This window comes from Arvicanthis niloticus, chromosome 6 (assembly GCF_011762505.2).
Source record: "Arvicanthis niloticus isolate mArvNil1 chromosome 6, mArvNil1.pat.X, whole genome shotgun sequence".
Taxonomy (NCBI): Eukaryota; Metazoa; Chordata; class Mammalia; order Rodentia; family Muridae; genus Arvicanthis; species Arvicanthis niloticus.
The window spans coordinates 50,694,491-50,715,706 of NC_047663.1; the positions used below are offsets into that span (position 1 = coordinate 50,694,491).

Sequence of the window (21,216 nt, forward strand, 5' to 3'; positions counted from 1 at the left end):
GAAAGAGGTGTATTGTCAATTTTGGGGGCCACAGAATAGCCAAATCATTTTTGCAGCTTTTGCTATACCAATAACAGGTAGTATACGCACAGTTTACACTGTGATGCTGTGTTAGTCAGCTTTTCCTATTTGTGACAAAATTTGTGAAGAAAAAAAATATTTTTGCTAAATATACAAGTTTTATTCTTGATATATTGCCTAAATATTACAATTTTGTGATTATTTTGTTTCCTTGATTCTTTGTTTTTATGACAATTCTGTCTGAAGTCTCCCATCTTAAAGTATCCTATAACTTGAACTTTCATGATGTTTTGGTTTAAGCATGGGGCGGGGGTGTTTGTTGTTTGCGTTGTCAGAAGAAATATCATCTGAATTTTTTCCTAAAATCTATATTGTTTTCTTCTTTGTTTTATTCTCAATTCAACCTTCTGAAGAATCATTTCTTATCAAAGGGCAAATACTCCTCCTGATCTTCTGGCTGAGTTGTGGCACATGTAGCTCAGTGTTGGATAAGGAAAAGGCAACATAGAGCAGGTGATGGCAGGCGATTTGCTGAGCTGGACATGTGAAGCCGAGGTAGGCTGACTTGCAGCCAGGGGAGCCTTGGCTGTTCTAGAACATGTGTGGATCATTCAAGAGGAAGAACTTGAGTCTGAATGTACAGATATTGGTTGTCCAGTGTCAATAAGTACAGAACATAGAGGGATGCTGGCAACTTATTCTTTATAATGAGCCTTGGTAGAAGAGTCTTCTTATCTCCTTTTTCACTTTGAGAGTACAAAACTCTGGGAAATACTCCCAGGTAGCATTCTGGCTCATTTTCTTCTTGCCTGACCTTTCTTGTCAGGACTTCTCTGACAGCACAGAGTGCCATGCTGGGCTGTCTTGGAGTGTTCTGAAGTTGTGCAAAAGAAACTTCTTATGGTAGGATTGCCTCTTGGTGACTTCTTTAAGGGACTCTGTTCCTAAGTAGCACCACCTGTGGGGATGAAACTTCTAAACACATGAGCCCATGAGGGGCATTTCTCTTTCAAGCGGCAGCTTCATCCAATACACTTTTAAGCAGGAGGATTTGAGTTGATTATCCAGAACGTATAAAGCCAGAAGGAATGGAGAGCTGTCTTGGTGGTTATAGCACATCCTGTTGGGATGTCAGGATACACAGCGACTCACAACAGTCTCTAATTTCATCTCTAGGGGATCTAATAGCTTCTTTTTTTTCCACAGCTGGCACTTAGTCCCCAAGCCCAGGGAATAGGGGCGCTGATTCTTCATTAGCTGAAGAAAAAAATTTTAAAGAAGAAATGTTTGAGTTTTTTGGGCTTCTTGGTTTTTTTTATTTTTGTTTTTGTTTTTTATTTTGATTCAAGATCTTAGAACCAAGTTTCACTTCATGGTCAGCTGCCTCAGTCTCTTTGCACTGGGTATGAAACAGGATATCCTGGAAGTGGGGGCTTCTATGTGAGAGAGAAGGCTGTTCATGTGGTAACTCAAAAGCCAAAACAGAGGAAAGGAGATGGAGAGAGGGGTGAGGGATTGATTGGGAAGAAGAAGTGGAGCTGAGAAGAGGAGAAGGAGAGGAAGTCCATGCACTGCATTCTCTCCCAGACATGCCCAGTGACTGTCCTCCTCCAACTGTACACTCCTATGAGATTCCCTTTCCATTCTCAGTACTCACTCCATGATGAGAGCATTGGTGTATTGCTTCATTCATAGACTCACAGCCCTCAGGACCAGTCACCTTTGAATACTGCTACAAGGCCAGTCCTTCAGCATATGACCATTTTCAGGGAACACATCTTTGCAAAGCACCACATGCCCTAAGCCACCTTTTCTCAATCCTGTCTTCTCTTTCTGCTCCCACTGCCCTGGAAGTGACAGATTGAGGTGCACAAAGATCTGGCTCCAGTTCGCATTACAGCTCAGGTTCACAGTGAGGGAATTTTGCCAAAATGAGATACTCAATCTTAAATCTATAAATAATGTGTATTAATAGATTATTTTTTAACAATTTTTTACTTGCAGACAATGCATTCTAGTCACTCCACCTTAAAAGTAAAAAAGTAAAAGAAGGAAAAGTCTTCTCTTCTCTCCCTCCTACTCCTACCAGCTCTGCTTCTCTATAAATCTCTTTGCCACATTCAAATGGTTTTTCTTCATCTCACAGAGTTTAACTTGGACCATCTGTGTAATCAAGGGCTTTTTACATTATCCTGAAGAGCATAATGATCTCACCAGCAGGTATACAGATGGAATATTTACCTCCCCATCTCCCATAGTTTATTATTTGCCAGTAGTTTAGCGGGATGTGCACTGTCCCTGTGAGCTGCTTCCCCATGGGTAGCTGATTGATGGACAGGCCCAACTAGTGAGGGTCCAGAGACCGGAGGAGTGGGTGCTATGAGTTCACTATGGCCATGGCAACACCCTGCCTTCTCCATACAGTATGTTGCTATATTCTTTCAAATTCCTCTTCTACAATGTTCCTTGAGTCTTAATGAGGTATTATAAATGTCTTAATTATAGAGATGAGCATTCACCCATACTTTATTTTCAGCATCCTACGTAGCCATAACTATCTGCAGTCACCTCCATTCACACTAAAGAGAGGTTTTTCTGATGCCTGCTAAAAGTAGCCTTTGTCTATGGTATAAACATAGATATGTAAAAGGGCGGTAATACTGTGTCCATTTAGCTAAGCAGCAATAGTAGCTTCTCTTACAAGTCTAAGAGTTCTACAACCTGGGCTGGTTTATTTGTTTTATAAGATTTATACTTTTAGTGATGGAGTTTATCTTATAGAGTGGGAATCACAGTGCTAGTGACTGCTCCCATCGTGTTTGTGCCACTGTGCAGCACAGGGACCACCTTGGCAGGTTGGTTTATGATCATAGAGAACCAGTTGGGTCAGACTGTTGTTGATTTCTTTTCTTCCTCAGCAGCCTGAGGGCTTAAAACAGAAAGAAATTTCCAACTCAGCTCCATCGTGAATTCTCTATAGTGCACGTCCAGAGGTGCGGTGTACTCAACACTAATGCCTTATCTACTAGTTCTTCCGGGGAACTAGTCAGAATGACATGAGCCTGTACTGTCCTACAGACCTCCAGGACTTCTCTGCCCACAAACTCCTAAGAAGGTGTCCCACATTTGAAACTGGGTTTTGTTCTGAAACTCATTGTTTTTTAGAATTTTCATTTCAAGTCTCACAGGGTATCTTTGAACTCTTTTATGTTTTTTATTAATTTTTTAATTAATTATTTTATTTATTTGCATCCCAAATGTTACCCCCTTCTGGTGCCCCCTCCAGAGTTCTTTACCCCAACCATTCTTCCCTACACCTCTGAGAGAATGCTCTCTCACTCATGCCAATTCCCCTCACATCCCCCTTCCCTGGAACATCAAGTCTCTACAGGATTAGGCACATCCTCTCCCACTAAGGCCAGATAAGGCAGCCCTCTGCTACATGTGTGCTGGGGGCCTTGAATCAGACTGTGTATGTGTATGCTCTTAGGTTGGTGTCTTAGTCTCTGGGAACTCCCAGGGGTCTGGTTTAGTTGACAGCAATGGTATTCCTATGAGACTGCCATCCCCTCAGCTCCTTCAATCCTTCTAACTCTTCCATAGGGTTCCCCAACCTTAGTCCAATGGTTGACTGTAAGTATCTTCATCTATCTCAGTCAGCTGCTAGTAGACCCTCACAGAAGACAACCATGCTAGGCTCTTGTCTGCAAGCACAACATGGCATCAGTAATAATGTCAGGGTTTGGTGGCTACCCATGGGATGGATCCCAAGTTAGGCCAGTCACTGGATAGTTTTCTCTTCAGACTCTGCTCCATTTTTGTCCCTGCATTTCTTTCGGACAGAAACAATTCTGAGTCAAAAATTTTGAAGGTAGTTTGGTAACCCCATCCCTTCACCAGGGGCCCTGTCTATCTACTGGAGGTGGTCTCTTCAGGTTCCATCTCCACACTGTTGGGCATTTCAGCTGAGGTCATCCCCAATGAGTCCTGAGAGTTTATCATATCCCAGGTCTCTGGGACTTTCTTTTTTTTGTTCCCCTCTGGGACTTTCTAAAGGTTCCCCACCACTACCCAGCCCCAGAAGTTACATATTTCTATTCATTCCTCTGCCCTCTGGACTTCTCACTTATCTCCATCCATTCCTGATCTTGCCCCCTTTTTGCCTCCATCTCCCTTCTCCCACACAGGTACCTACCTCCTTCTGCTTCCAATGATTATCTTGTTTCCCCTTCTAGGTGAGTCTGAAGCATCCTCATTTGGACCCTTTGGCTTGTTAACCTTCTTGAGTTCTGTGGATTGTATCCTGTATATTCTGTACTATTTTTGGTTAATATCCACTTATTGGTGAGGACATACCATGCATGTCCTTTTGGGTCTGAGTTACCTCACTCAGGATGAGACTTTCTAGTTCCATCCATTTGCCTTCAAAACTCAAAATGTCCTTGTTATTAATAACTGAATAGTATTCCATTGTGTAAATGAACCACATTTTCTGTATCCATTATTCTGTTGTGTGACTTCTGGGTTGTTTCCAGCTTCTGGCTATCACAGATAAGGCCACTATCAACATAATAGAGCATGTGCCTCTGTGGTCATCTTTCTGGTATCTGCCCAAGAGTGGTACAGCTGGGTCTTCAGGTAGATCTTCTTTACAGAAGCTTTTCAGTTTCATGAAGTCCCATTTATCAATTCTTGATCTTACAGCCTGAGCCATTGCAGTTCTGTTTAGGAAATTTCTTCCTATGCCAATGAGTTTGATGCTTTTTTCCACTTTCTTTTCTATAGACTCAGCGAATCTGGTTTTATGTTGAGTTCCTTTATCCACTTGTACTTGAGCTTTGTGCAAGGTGACAAATATGGATCAATTTTCATTTTTCTACATATGGATTGCCAGTTAGACCAGCACCATTTATTGAAGAAGTCTTCTTTTTTCCATTGTATATTTTTGGCTTCTTTGTCAAAGATCAAGTATCGATAAGTGTGTTTTTATTTCTGGGTCTTCAATTCTATTCCATTGATCAATCTGTCTGTTTCTGTACCAATACCATGCAGTTTATTTTCCACTATTGCTCTATAGTACAGCTTGATGTCAGGGATGGTGGTTCCCCCAGAAGTTTTTTATTGTTACAAATTGTTTTCACTATTCTGGGGTTTTTGTTTTTCCATCTGAAATTGAGAATTGCTCTTTCCATGTCTTTGAAAAAAAATGTATTGGAATTTTGTAGCTGGTTGTCAGCTTGACTATATCTGGAATGAACTACAATCCAGAATTGGAGGCTCACCTGTGATCCACATCTTGAGGCTGAAAGACACGAGTTTCTGACTTGGATCTTGGCATAGAGATCTTGAGGCATAGTGGCCATGAAAAGCTTAGACCCAGACAAAGTATTCCATGCCTTAATCCCAGGAGACTAAGGCAGGAGATCTCTGAGTTCAAGGTCAGCCCGGGACAAAACAAGTCTCAGATCCAGGCATGGTGGTACACATTTAATTTGGGCCACACTTTCTACTGGAGACCTACATAAGGACATTGGAAGAAGGAAGATTCATTCTTCTTCACCTGTTTGTATTTATGTGCCAGCACATCTACTTCTACAGAAGACTAGCTAAGACGACTATACCTGTGGGACTGAACAACTGCTGGGTTAATTGGACTATAGACTGTAAGTCATCACAATAAATTCCCTCAATATAGAGAGACACACCATAAGTTCTGTGACTCTAGAGAATCCTGACTAATACAAATTTTGATGGGGATCGCACTGAATGTGTAGATTGCTTTTAGTAGGATGGCCATTTTTAATATGTTAATCATACCAATCCATGAGCATGGGAGATCTCTACATTTTCTGAGGTCTTCTTCTATTTCTTTCTTGAGAAACTTGAAGGTCTTATCATACAGGTCTTTGACTTGTTTGGTTAGAGTTACCCCAAGATATTTTACATTATTTGTGACTATTGTGAATGGTGTTGTTTCCCTATTATCTTTCTCAGCCCTGTTATCATTTGTATAAAGGAAGGCTACCGATTTGTTTGAGTTAATTTTATATCTGGCCACTTCGCTGAAGTTGTTATCAGCTGGAGAAGTTCTCTGGTAGAATTTTGGGGGTTGCTTATGTGTACTATCACATCATCTGCAAATAGTGATACCTTGACTTCTTCTTTGCCAGTGTGTATCCCCTTGATCTCCTGTTGTTGTTGATCTCCTTATTTCTCTAGCTAGAACTTTGAGTGCTACATTGAATAGATATGGAGAGAGTTGGCATCCTTGTCTTCTCCCTGATTTTAGTGGGACACAAAGAACCAAAGGATGAAGAGTTTGGTGAGAGAGCAGCAGATGGGGCCAGTTCAAGAAAGGGGTTCCTGCAAATGTCTGTGGTCTTCCATTGCTCCATGAGTTATCTCTAATAAATTCATTTCTATTCTTTAGGATGAGCTTAACGAGTCATTCTTTGTACTGTGGAAAGGTTAGAGGTTAGGGGCAGATGCTAATTTTACATCTCTCCAGAAAAGTCACACAAGAGTTAATCAACAAATATTTGAGCATTCACAAATGAGAGCATTCACACACTAAACATAGATTCAGACTAAGTATAAAAAGGTATATTGTCAAAGGTTAACTTAAAATATCAGATTATTTAAACTAAAGATATTTAATTTTATTTTCTGCTTCATTTTTTGCCTCAGTCTAAACAGTCCAAGAGAAGTTAGAAATGATTCTATGAAGTGCATATAGCATGTATGCAATTTTCAGACTTCTGGATGCAAACCTCAACAGACTAATATTAATAAATCTAACCATGATGTTTTATGATAAATTAATCACCTTTCCTGGCAATGCTTTTGTCCTATAACACAATTTGAAATCATTTTAGTATGGGGTTTTTTTTTTTTTTGCTATCTTATCAAATATATCTAGCTTAAGACCTTCTATTGAATAAGAATGTTTTAGACTGAAATGTTTTAGATGATAAAATAAGGGGTTTGTTCTGAAGTAAAATGACAAGCAATAAGTACTTATTGGCAACAAAATTATTCATTCACCAAGAGATACCTTTTTACCAAGTGGTGCTGCACACACCAGACACCTGCATGTGGAAGACTGGCCTCTCACCCTGCAGAACACTCAGCTCCAAATGCACCAAAGACATTAACACAGACCTGAACCTGACACTGCCTGAGGGAAGGAGGGGAAGACTTCATGTGGAGCAGCACAGGGAAGGCCTTTCTGAAGAGGACTCTACTCATCAGGGAAATGAGGCAAACTGACAAACGGGACCATATGAAATTAAAAGGCTGTCATCTGGGGCTCATGTTTGTAATCCATGACCATCATGGCAAGGAGCATGGCAGAAGACAGACAAGCATGCTGCTAGGACTGTAGCTGAGAGCTCACATCCTGATCCACAAGCACAAAACAGAAATAGAGACAAGGGCGCTGAGATTGGATGGGCTTTTGAAACCCCAAAGCTTGCCCTCATTGACACACCACCTTTAATAGAGACACTCCTCTCGAATCTCCCTCCTCCACAGCTTCTTCCAGCTTCTCCCTAATTCAACCACAGGGGTCACCAGCTTGTGTCCATTGGTTGGGTGTAAATATCTGCATCTGACTCTTTTCAGCTACTTGTTGGGCCTTTCAAAGGGCAGTCATGATAGGCCCCTTTGTGTAAGCACTCCATAGCCTCAGTAATAGTGTCAGCCTTGGGGCCTCCCCTTGAGCTGGATCCCACTTTGGGCCTGTCACTGGACCTCCTTTTCCTCAGATTCTTCTCCATTTTTGTCATTACAGTTCTTTCAAACAAGAACAAGTCTAGGCCAGAGTTTTGACTGTAGGATGGCAACCCTATCCCTCCACTTGATGCCCTGTCTTTCTACTGGAGGTGGGCTCTATAAGTTCCCTCTCCCCAGTGTAGGACATTTCATCTGAGGTCCTTCCCTTTCAGTCCTGAGAGTCTCTCACCTCCCAGGTCTCTGGTACATTCAATAGAGTTCCCCAACCTCCTACTTCCTCAGATTGCCTGTTTCCATTCCTTCTGTTGGCCCTCAGGGATTTTGTCCTGTTCCCCCACCCAACACCTGATTATGTTCCTTCTTCCCCTCCCTGTCCTCTCTCCCACTCAAGGCCCTCCCTCCCTCACCCCTCCTGTGACTGCTTTCTTCTCCTTACCAAGTGGGATTGAGGCCTCCTCACTTGGGCCCTTCAGCTTGTTAACCTTCTTGAGTTCTGTGGATTGTATCCTGGGTATTCAGTACCAGCAGTCTCAAATAACCTCAACCCCTGAGATCTCTCAGACACTGAGCCACCAACCAAGCATCATACAGCAGCTAACATGAGGCCCCCAACACATATACAGGTGAGGACTGACAGGTCTGGCCTCAGTCAGAGAGGATGCACCTAACCCTAGAGAGACTTGAGGTCTAAGGAAGTAGGGAGGTCTGGTGGAGTGGGGTTGTGGGGGTGGGGACATCGTCTTGGAGACAGTGGGGGTATGGGATGTGAAACAGTCAGAGGGTGGACTGGGAGAGGGATAAAGTCTGGACTGTAAAAAAAATTAAAGAATAAATTTATTTTTAAAGAAAAGACAATCCTAATCCTTTCTAAACAGTTGCACCAACAGAGGACAAAGAATTCAAACGTATGAGCTTATGGGGGCCATTTTAACTCTAACCACCACAGAATCTCACCATAGACAGACAGAATGGTTATTTATAAAATAAACAGAAAGTGGCAAATGCTCTTGAGGATATGGAAAAACAGAAATTCTTATTTGTTGTTGGTGGGTGTTGTGGTTTGAATGATCAAAATATATTGTATAAGAAAAATTTTGAGGAAAAATATAAAATTAAGGATAGAATAAACAAACCTCTCAGGGCTCCAGCAAATGGCTCTGTAGGCAAAGGCACTGGTGTAGAGCTGAAATGTTCTTGGGGAGAAACTTGTCAAGACACAAGATGTGTCTTCCTATGCTTTCTATTGCCTTGAGAAACAGATGACTGACCACAAGCAGCTTGAGGAGGAAAGGGTTGACTTTACTGTTCAGTTTACTGTCTTTGATGAGGAGACAGAGAAGGATCAAGGGCCACACACTGAGGACATGGAAGAGTGTTGCTCACTGACTTGCTCTCCAGGGCTTGTTCAGCCTGCTTTCTTATATACCCCAGGACCACCTGCCCAGGGCTAACACCATCTACAATTGGAATGGTCCTCCCATATCAATCATGTTTTCTCAGGGAGAGATTAAAAAAACAGGCACCTGCCATCAAACCTGATGTCCTGATTTAGATCTCAGGTTGACACATGGTGGAAAGAAACAACTTACTCCTGAATATTATCCTATGACTTGCACATGTACTCCATGGCATGTAAAAACACACATACACACACCACATACAAATACACAAATATACACTAGTCATACAATCACCACAAAAATACATACGTATCACACACATACATACACATGTATACCAAACACATACATATATACATACAGACCACACACATATACACCACACATTTACAAACAACACAGACACACATGCACACACATGTATATGTATGTATGTATGTATACCATACACACACATATATGCCACACACAATAAATAAATGTTAATATATTTTTTAAAAAGAACACCTCTCGGGTACTGTGAGCACCTCTTGTGCTGTTATTGTGAATCAAGCACTAACTTGAGGACAGGGAACATAACAATCAACAAAGTAATCTAAGTCCTGTCTTCCAAGAGTTTCCATTCTCTTTGCAGGTAGACAGGAGGAAAACAAGTTTGTGATGTTGGATGGTAACAAGAGTGAAGCAGAAGAATAAAGGATGCTAACTCCGAAAGGGCAGTGCTATTTCAGAAAGCAGAAAACAAGCTTCTGACCAGTAGGAAGTCATTGCAAGGGAATGGTGAAGCCAGTGCTAAGGTCCTGAGGTGAGTGCATTCCTGGAAGGTAACCCATGGAAAAGTGAGTGAGGAGCATGAGGTGGTATTTAATGCCAGAAAGAGGGCAAGAGTTGGATGGGGCACGCCAGGTCATGTAGAGCCCAGTAACACGCTAGAAGAACTTATGTTTCACACAGTTCAAGACAGGGAGGATTACAAGGTAGAGGAGAGGAGGTTATTTAAACTAATTTACATACTTATGTATTATTCAGGTTCCAAGCCTGAGAATAGACCATGAAGTATCAGCATGCAGCATTAAGAAGCAAGACCAGAGACCCAGGATACTGGCTGGACTGCCAGTGTTCTTGAGCACAGTGAATAGGGTCAAGTAACGGATTTGTTTAAAAAGATAGTGTCAAGGCTAGGGAGATGGATACAGTCTTGTAACCCCAGACCTCAAGAGGAGGAAACTAGGAGTGATCCTAGCTGTCTGGATAGCTAGTCTATCCAAATCCATGAGCTCTCAGGCCACACACAAACACAGCATGTGAGTCCACATGCACATGAACATGCACACACACCAACCAACTACAGAAAAAACGGTGATGGCAGTGGGAATCAAGTATCAGAGTTGAGATTTAGGAGAGTCCAGGAGTGAAAAAAAGGCCTGGGATTTGCAGCCTAAGAAGCATTTACAGAAATGAAGCGCCTGTAGCTGGGCAAGCTACAGAGAAAGAAAGGAAGCACAGAAATCCAGAACACAAATCTGCAGAGATCCAGGAACTATTGCTGACCCTGGACCTGTTGGCAAACCTCAGGTCCCACATTAACGGAGAAGTGAACTGAGCTCGGACATGAGTCCTGTGGTCAGGCAATCAGGGCTTCTGCAAACCTGGACTCTTGGGCCTGGTTCCTCTCACCCAAGTATCTGCAGAGACTTTAACAGGAAACAAGCTGAACAATGCATCTGCGCAAGCTCCTGATGTCTGGCTTCCTGATAAGGAAGCAGCGTCTCACTTTTGAGTCTTTTTCACTTTCACTTTTGTTTTTTGGTTGAAGGCCCTTGGCCAGGGACGAACACATCAGTGAGCCTGAAGAGCAGAGTGAGTAGTGGGACCCGGAGTCTACCAAACCATTTAGTTGTGGGAAGATAAGGGATGGCCTGACTCCATTATGGTGTATTGTGGCAGAGATGGGGACTTTGTCCTAAGAGCCAGGATACAGGGAGGGCCCCAGCCTCAGCTTAAGAGAATCTCCCGGCCAGCTCTGGTGGTTGATAGACTGCTGTATTCACCTGTCTGGTTCATGTGCCTGCTCCTGTCACAGCCTATCCTGCACCCTCCTGTCTGCCCTGAACCTACAGGAATAGAGGGCTGAATGGCAAGGTATTGAGAGAGAGGACCAGGGATGAGAAGAAGACAAAAGCAGCAGCTGGGATCAGCAGGTCTTGCTGAACTGATGAATGAGGCCAAGCAAGTTTACTAAAAATTATATAGATATAGATATAGATATAGATATAGATATAGATATAGATATAGATATAGATATATGTGTGTATACATATATATACATATATGTGTATATATATGTATATATACATATATATACATATATGTGTATATATATGTATATATACATATATAATATCATCATGTATACCAATGGCAAGGGGTAGTATGGGGTGGCCAAAGTCCCCAGAGAGCTGAGTCAGACAGTAAAGAAAACGCAGGACACTGCCAGGGAATGGGGGAGAGGGACAGTCTTCTTTCTTGTGGTTCTTCTTGAGGTAGTGCAAGGGGAAGAGCTTCAGCGGAGGGTAAGACTTTGTCTTATGAGATATTTAGGGTTGCTGTATAATAATAAAAAGTTTATTTATCTAAGTCTAAGTTACCTTGCTACTGTAGCTGACCTGTCTTCTGTGATCCTGAGGCCAGAAACTGCAGTTTCTGGCACTTAGCACCTCTTCCTCAAACAGCAAAGGATTGAATAACCAACCTTTGTGATCTCAGCAGGAACTGAGAGGCTCTAACTTTAGGCCTACTAGTCTCAAGTCGCAGGAAGACGAAGGGACACTTTGAAAAGTAATTACACAGTTTATTACTAAGTTAGAAAAAAACTTCCTATAGAAGCTATCTAAGGGGGTAAGTGGAAAGATCTAAGGAGGGAAAGGGAAAAAAATCTTCTCTAAGCAGGAAAAGTCAAAAAATTCTAGTAAGGGAAAAACTCTTCTAAGGGAAAAATTCTTTTCTCATCTCTTTGTCCTCAGTATTTATACATCTTTCAGAATGCATGATCACATATTTAAAAGTTCATCACAAGTTCAACAAAAATTCAAATCATAAATTGAAATAGAAGTTTACAACAGAGAATGTTTGCATGCATATCCATTAGGAGTAATTATCTGGCTAAACATCCATCACTTGTCACAGCTCCAAAGGTTCACTGAAGGTTTAAAACCGTAGTTATTAGTGAAGTTTTGTATAGATAAACCCAGTCAATTTTTTATCTTCTGCCCTAGTACCTATAATAAATCCTTAGTTCCCTTTTTTATGACCTGTGATTTTTTACAACCTCTTGGAATGTGCTCTGAGTAGGAGGAAGTCTGGTTACTATCTAAGAGCAATTAACTGGTTGTTAGCATTTCTGTCTAAACTCCACCCCACAGTCACCTGGCAATAGCCAGGTATGCTCCTCTCCAGTTACCTGGCAACAGCCTGGTAGGCCTGGCCCACTATAAAAGGGGCTGCTTGTCCCCCTCCTCTCTCTCTTCTTCTCATGATCTCTTGCTCTCTTTCTTTTGCCTTCTTGGGCTCTTCCCTTCCCCCCTCTCTCCCATTCCCTTCCCCTCTCTCTGTCCACGTGCTCATGGCCAGCCTCTACTTCTCTACTCATTCCCTCTGTCTGCCTTTCTCTGCCTCTACTACCCTCTTAACTCCCTTCCCCATGCCCTGAATAAACTCTGTTCTATACTATACCATTGTGTATTCCTCAGGGGGAAGAGATGTCTCGGCATGGGCCTGCTGAGACATTCCCTTCCCCCATATCTCACCACACACACCCATAGAACATATCTCCCTCTCTATCTTTTTATGACACATCACTGATGACACTTGGGAGACTGGCAGAGTTCTCATTGCAATTTTGACTATCAGAAAAGGACCTAATAGCAGTCTGACTATAAAAGAGCTTAATAATCACTGATATAATTTTAAGAATTCTTATAAGATCATCATTAAGACTTAAGAAGTCATCTATTTGTCTATACAACATCACTACTAGACAGTACATCTTCATAGATTTGCAGAAATCTGCTCCAAAGGGGTGTGCTAATACCTAGTTATTGTTATATATGTTTAATAACAGGAAAAGCACATTAATAACAGGAATCTTTCCTAAAATGAATTCTCTTACAGCCTTGACAAGTAAGAACGAACCTGTCACAGATTATATAATAACCCGAAGCAGGCCATCTCAGGAAAATCACCTGCTAGTTATTAGCTTGTCCCTTTATGGCTCCTAACAGGACACCTCAACACAGTTGCCTTTCCACTGATAACCACATTCCAGGGAGATGAGCTGGACCCCCAGGAACTGCATCTTTGATTCCTCTAAGGCACTAGCTCCAATGTCAGACTAACCTTGCCAAGTTCACTCCTGGACAAGGACATAGAACTAATATTCCTTTGTCCTTTCATCAGGGCTTTTAAGAAATCTTCTGTCATCAGTGGGAGGTGAGGCCCTTGGTCTGGTGGAGGCTCAATGCACCAGAATAGGAGACTGCTAAGGTGGTAGGTGGGTTGGGGAGCACCCTCATAGAAACCGGGAGAGAGTGGGAGAGGGGGTTTGTGGAGAGGAAACTGGAAAAGGGGATAACATTTGAAATATAAATAAATAAAATAACCAAGAAATCAATCAATCAATCAATCAATCTGTCCCCTGCATACATGTGGCTCTTTGGTTTTCTCTGGGTAATTTGCCTTCTAGCTTACTTGGCTCAGTATTGTTCCCCCTGTGTGGTGCTCAGCGTTAGAAGACTTCTAAAGATTCCTTCAAAGAGGCCAGCCTGAACTTAGACTGACCTCACCCTCTGTCATAGTAATGGCTGAAATATTGATCTCCTTAGAGTGGGATATTAGAAAAGGAAGAAGATGAGGACATGGGGTAGTGAGTGTCCAACACGGTCCATCATGCATCCTGCATCCCTGCGTTCTGTCCCGAAACCCCCAACTCAGTATAATGTTAAGCACAGTTACTTTCAGGAAAGCCAACACAGTAGCTAGAAGATCCACTGGCATCATTCAGTGAAATGCTAAAGAACATGTCCACTGTTAAACACTCCTGCCCCAGAGTTCCCTCTTCTGCCCTACAAAGCCCAAGCCCCTGCATCTGGACACTCAGTAGCCACTCCTCAGGAGAGATGTGTGTCTTTCCGTTGTTTTGATTAAAGGTGATCTGACTGTGTAGAGGTTGTTCTGCTTTCTTTCTTTTTTTTTTCCTTCTTTTTTTTCATTTTTAATTAAATTTAGATTCTGATCACTGTGCCCCCTCCTGGTCACCCCTTCTAACAATCTCTCCCCTATTGCTCCTCCTTTTCTCTTCTGAGAGGGTGGAGGTCCCCTGGGTATCCCTCCACCCTGGTACATCAAGTCTCTGTGGGACTAGGTGCATCCTCTACCAGTGAGGCCAAACTAGGCAGCCCAGCTAGAACTAACAAGCAATAGCTTTTGGGATAGCCCCCCATTCCAATTGCTCTAGACCCACATGAAGACCAAGTTGCACATCTGCTACAGAAGTGCAGGAGGTGGGTTAGGTCCAGCCCATGTATGCTCTTTGGTTGGCGACTCAGATCCTGAGAGGCCCAAGGGTTCAAGTTAGTTGACTCTGTTGGTCTTCCTCTGGAGTTCCTTTCTCTTTCGGAGCCTTTCATTCTTCCCACAACTCTTCCATAAGAGTCCACAAGTGCCATCCACTGTTGGGCTGTGGGTCTCTGCATCCATCTGTGCCAGCTGCTAGGTGGAGCCTCTCATAGGACAGCCATGCTAGACTCCTGTCTGCAAGCAAAACAGTACCATTAAGAGTGTCAGGGATTGGTGCTTGCACATGGCATGGGTCTCCAGTTGGGCCAGTTATTGGTTGTCTGTTCCCTCAGTCTCTGATCCATCCCCTGTCCCTTCATTTCTTGTAAACAGGATAAATTTGGGGTTTAAAGTTTTGTAGGTGGGTCAGTGTCCCTATTGCTCCACTGGGGTCCCTACCTAGCTATAGAAGGTGGCCTCCTCAAGTTTCATATCCCTAATGCTGAGTCACAGCTAAGGTCACCCCCATTGATTCTTAGGTTCCTCTCCTATGCCAGGTCTCTGGCAGGTCCTCGAAATGTCTCCACCCTCTCAGCCCCACTAGTTGCAGATTTCCATTCATTTTCATGGCAGCTGGCCTTCTGTCCTGTTCCTCCCCACACCTGATCCTGAATCCCACTCCCATCACCTTTCCCACACAGTTTCCTCCCTCTATCTGCCTCTTATGACTATTTTATTTCCCCTTCTAAGTGAGATTCAAGCATCATCACTTTACCTTCCTTCTTGTTTAGTTTCTTTGGTTTGTGGAGTGTAGCACTGGAATCCTGTACTTTATGGCTCATATTCACTTATCAGTGGGTCCGTACATGCTGGTCCTTTTGTGTTTGGTTTACATCACTCAGGATGATATGCTCAAGTTCCATTCATTTACCTGCAAAATTCATAATGTCTTTGTTTTTAATAGCTGAAATGTATTCCATTGAAATGTACCACATTTTCTTTATTCATTCTTCAGTTGAGGGACATCTAGGTTGTTTCCAGTTTCTGGCTTTTATGAATAAAGCTGCTATGAACATACTTGTGCAAGTGTCCCTGTAGTATAGTTGGACATCTTTTGAGTATATGCCCAGGAATGATATAGCTGAGTCTTAAGGTAGAACTATTGCCAGTTTTCAGAGAAAACACCAAATTTATTTGCAAAGTGGTTGTACAAGTTTGCATTCCCACCAGCAATGCAGGAGTGTTCCCCTTGCTCTACATCCTCGCCAACATGTACTGTCTCTTAGCCATTTTGGTGGGTGTAAGATGTAACCTGAGAGTTCTTTTGATTTGCATTTATTTCCATGATGATTAAGGAGTTTGAACATTTCTTTTTTAAAAAATTTGGATATTGTATTTATTTACATTTCAGATGTTATCCCCTTTCCCCATCCACACACCCCCCCAAGAAACTGGCTATGCCATCCCGCCTCCTACTCCTGCTTCTATGAAGGTGTCCCCCCACCCACCCACCCACCCACTCCTATCTCCCCACCCTCGAATTCCCCCCACTGGGGCAAATAGCAACACATGTCCAAGGACCTCCTCTCCCACCTATGCCCAACAAGGTCATCCCCAACCCCTACACATAAAGCTGAAGCCCTGTGTGCTCCCAGGCTGGTGATTTAGACCCAGAAAGCTCTGGTTGTTTGCTATTGTTGTTCTACCCATGGGGCTGCAAACCCCTTCAGCTCCTTCAGTCTTCTAACTCCTCCATTGGGAACCCCATGATCAGTTCAATGGTTAACTGCAATCATCCACCTCTGTATGTCAAGCTCTGCCAGAGCCTCTAAGGAGACAGCAATATTAGGCTCCTGTCAGCATGCACTTCCTGGCATCCACAACAGCATCTGCCTTTGATGACTGTGCATGGGATGGATACCCAGGTGGAATGGTCTCCAGACAGCCCCTCCTTAAGTTTCTGTTCCATTCTTTGTCTTTTTATTTTCTCCTGTGAGTATTTTGTTACTCTTTCTAAGAAGGACCAAAGCACCCACACTTTGGTCTCCCTTCTTCATGAGCTCCATGTAGTATGTGAGTTGTATCTTGGGGCTAACATCAAATTATCAGTGAATGCATACCATGTGTGTTCTTTTGTGATTGGGTTACCTCACTCAGGATGATATGCTCAAGCTCCATCCATTTGCTTTAAAAACATGAATTCATTGTTTTTAATAGCTGAGTAATACTCCATTGTGTAAATGTACCACATTTTCTATATCCATTCCTCTGTTGAAGGACATCTGCGTTCTTTCCAGCTTCTGGCTATTATACATAAGGCTATTATGAACACAGTGGGGCATGTGTCCTTGTTATATGTTGGAGCATCTTCTGGGTATATGCCCAGGAGTAGTGTATCTGGGTCTTCAGGTAATGCTATGTCCAATTTTCTAAGGAACCACCAGACTGATTTCCAGAGTGATTGTATCAGCTTGCAATCCCACCAACAATGGAGGAGTGTTCCTCTTTCTCCACATCCTCGACAGCATGTGCTATCACCTGAGTTTTTGATCTTGGCCATTCTAACTGGTGTGAGGTGGAATCTCAGTGTTGTTTTGATTTGCATTTTCCTGATGACTAAGAATGTTGAACATTTCTTTAGGTGCTTCTCGGCCATTCAAGTTTTCTCGGTTGAGAATTCTTTGTTTAGCTCTGTACCCTATTTTTTAATATGGTTATTTGATTGTCTGGAGTCTAATTTCTGAGTTCTTTGTATATTTTGGATATTAGCCCTCTATCTGATATAAGATTGGTTAAGATCTTTTCCCAATCTGTTGGTTGCTGTTTTGGCCTATTGGCAGTATCCTTTGCTTTACAGAAGTTTTGCAATTATATGAGGTCCCATTTGTCAATTCTTGATCGTAAGCCTAAGCCATAGGTGTTCTGTTCAGGAACTTTTCCCCTGTGCCTAGGTTTTCGAGGGTCTTCCCCAACTTCTCTTCTGTTAGTTTCAGTGTATCTGGTTTTATGTGGAGGTCCTTAATCCACTTGGACTTGAGCTTTGTACAAGGAGATAAGAATGGATCAATTTGCATTCTTCTACATGCTGACCTCCAGTTGAACCAGCACCATTTGTTGAAAGTGCTGTCCTTTTTCCACTATATGGGTTTTGCTCCTTTGTCAAAGATCAAGTGACCATAGGTGTGTGGGTTCATTTCTGGGTCTTCAGTTCTATTCCATTGATCTTCTGGTCTGTCTCCTTACCAATACTATGTAGTTTTTATCACTATTGTTCTGTAGTACAGCTTGAGGTCAGGTGCCAGGGCCAGCCCCGGCTTAGTGAGGGAAGCTTCTTTTTCTCTTCTTCTTGTCGGTTCTTCTTGAGGCATTGGAAGGGAAAAAGCATCAGCAGGGGGTAAGACTTTGTCTTACAAGATAGTTAGGTTGCTGTATAATAAAAGTTTACTTATCTATGCTAGAAAAGTTTACTTACTATGCCACTGTAGCTGATCTGCTCTCTGTGATCTGTTGTAGTAATTATTTTAAAAAACGGCTGCCCATCAGGCCAACTATCTAAGCTGCAGCGTCTCTGCCTAGCTCAGCCTCCATGTTGTGTGGCCAGAGGCCACATGTGCACCACAGCTATAAACAGCCAGCCAGAAACACCAGCCCTGCCACTCATGAGACACCAGAGATGGCTCTGCCAATCTTCCATGCTGTCTCCTCAAGGCTGGGCATTGCCCAGACCATCCCACCAACCATGCAGGCCCAGTAAGAAACTGAGACTCTAATGCTTAAATATTAATCAACAGCTTTATAAGTTTGGTAATGATCAATAACAAGATGCCCATACAATCAGAAGTGTAACCCAATATCCAGCCTAGATATACCAACTACCTTTGACTGGCAGACACGCGGGAATATTTGCCTCCATGATCGCCTGTCTTGTCTCCTCTCTCTCCTCTCATCCCTCTCCTAGCTCCTCCTCTTCCTTTTCCTTACTCCTCCTCTTCCTCTCCTTACTCCTCCCACCCTAGCTCCTCCTACAGTGATCCTCTGACCAGAAACTTCTGTTTCTGGCACTTAGCATCTCAGCCCAAAAACAGCAAAGGATTAGGTAAATAGCCTTTGTACTATCTCAGCAGGAACTGTTGGGCCCTAACTTATGCCTGCTAGTCTGAGGTCCCAGAAAGAAAAACACTTAGAGAAGTTATTATAGAGTTTATCACTAAGTGTAAAAAGCTTCCTATAAAAACTATCTAAGGGGAAAAGTGGAAAGGTCCTGAGTCCCTGGAAAAGGGGAAAGATTCTATTCTATATACTACTCTAAATGGGGAAAGGTTAAAAAATCCTATTCTATCTCTATTCTCTCTATTTTATCTGCCTATTCTAACTAACTCTCATCTCTTTGTCCTCAGTACTTATACATCTTTCAGAGTACATGGTCACATGTTACAAAGTTCATCACAAGTTCACACTGAAAATCAAATCATAAATTGAAATAGAAGTTTACAACAGAGAATGTTTACATGCACATCCATTAATTATCTGGCTAAACATCCATCACCTGTCTAGATCCACAGGTTCACTGAAGGTTTAAAACTATAACTAAGAAATTAGTGAACTTTTGTATAGATAAGCCCAGGCAATATTTTATCTTCTGTCCTAGCACCTATAATAAATCGTGAGTTCCTTATTAGTGACCTTTGGTTAATTGTTTTACAACCTCTTGGAATGTGCTCTGAGTAGGAGAAATTTTGGTTACTATCTAAGAGCAATTAACTGATGACACTTGGGAGACTTGCAGAGTTCTCATTGCAGTTTTGACTATCAGAAAAGGACCTAATAGCAGTCCCACTATAAAAAAGCTTAATAATCATTGATATAATTTTAGGAATTCTTATTGGATCATCATTAAGACTTAGGAAGTCATCTATTTGTCTATATAGCATCACTACAAGACAGTACATCTTCATGGATCTGCAGAGATCTGCTCCAAAGGGGTGTGCTATTGCTTAGTGATTGTTATATTTGTTTAAAAATAATAATAGGAAAAGCATATTAATAGCAGGAATGTTTCCTAAAATAAGTCCCTTACAGCCTTGCTGAATAAGGGCTCACTTGTCAGAGATTATATAATAATCCAAAGCAAGCCATTTCAGGATGATCACCTGCTAATTATTAGCTTGTTCCATTATGGCTCTTGACAGTGGAGGATGGTGAATTCCCCCAGAAGTTCTTTTATTGTTGAGAATAGTTCTCGCTATCCTGGGTTTTTTGTTATCCCACATAAATTTGCAAATTGCTCTTTCTATCTCTATGAAGAATTGATTGAAATGTTGATGGGGATCGAATTGAATCTGTAGATTGGTGTCATCAATATGGCCATTTTTACCATATTAATCCTACCAATCCATGAGCATAGGAGATCTTTCCATCTTCTGAGATCTTCAATTTGTTTCTTCAGAGACTTGAAGCTCTTGTCATACAGATCTTTCACTTGTTTGGTTAGAGTAACACCAAGGTATTATATATTATTTGTGACTATTATGAAGGGTGTCATTTCCCTAATTTCTCAGCCGGTTTATCCTTTGAGTAGAGAAAGGCTACTGATTTGTTTGAATTAATTTTATATCCAGACACTTTGCTGAAGTTGTTTATCAGGTTTAGGAGTTCTCTGGTGGAAGTTTAGGGGTCACTTAAGTATACTATCATATCATCTGCAAATAATGATATTTTGACTTCTTCCTTTCCAATTTGTATCCCTTTGACTTTTTTTTGTCTAATTGCTCTGGCTAAGATTTCCAGTACTATGTTGAATAGGTAGGGAGAAAGTGGACAGCCTTGTCTAGTCCTTGATTTTAGTGAGATTGCTTCAAGTTTCAAGTTGGCTACTGGCTTGCTGTATATTAGTTTTATTTTGTTTAGGTATGGGCCTTGAATTCCAGATCTTTCCAGGACTTTTACATGAGGGGTGTTGAATTTGGTCAAATGCTTTCTCAGCATCTAGTGAGATGATCATGTGGTTTTTTTTCCTTTGAGTTTGTTTATATCATGGATTAAGTTGACAGATTTCTGAATATTGAACCATCCTTGCATTCCTGGAATAAAGCCTACTTGATCATGATGGATGATTGTTTTGATGTGTTCTTGGATTCAGTTTGTGAGAATTTTATTGAGTATTTTTGCATCAATATTCATAAGGGAAATTGGTCTGAAGTTCTCTTTCCTTGTTGTGTCTTTGTGTGGTTTAGGTATGAGGATAATTGTGGATCAACAGAACAAATTGGGTAGTGTTCCTTCTGTTTCTATTTGTAGAATAGTTTATAGAGAATTGGTATTAGGTCTTCCTTGAAGGTCTGATAGAATTCTGCACTAAAACCATCTGGTCCTGGGCTTTTTTTTTTTTTTTTTTTTTTTTTTTTTTTTTTTTTTTTTTGGTGGGGAGAGTTTTAATGACTGCTGCTATTTCTTTAGGGCTTATGGGACAGTTTAGATGCCTTATCTGCTCCTGATTTAACTTTGGTAC

At 41.8% G+C, this 21,216-nt stretch overlaps 1 protein-coding gene across 2 annotated transcripts in view; it reads left to right on the forward strand.

Annotated features, from left to right (window-relative positions):
* Nucleotides 1-10,966: 10,966 nt before the first annotated feature.
* Nucleotides 10,967-21,216, forward strand: part of LOC117710287 (NACHT, LRR and PYD domains-containing protein 1a-like) — a 63,839-nt gene continuing 53,589 nt past the window's right edge. For both annotated transcript variants that reach the window (XM_034505033.2, XM_076936412.1), the window contains exon 1: nucleotides 10,967-11,015. The gene's annotated coding sequence lies outside the window, so the exon portion shown is untranslated. The remainder of the gene's footprint in view (nucleotides 11,016-21,216) is intronic.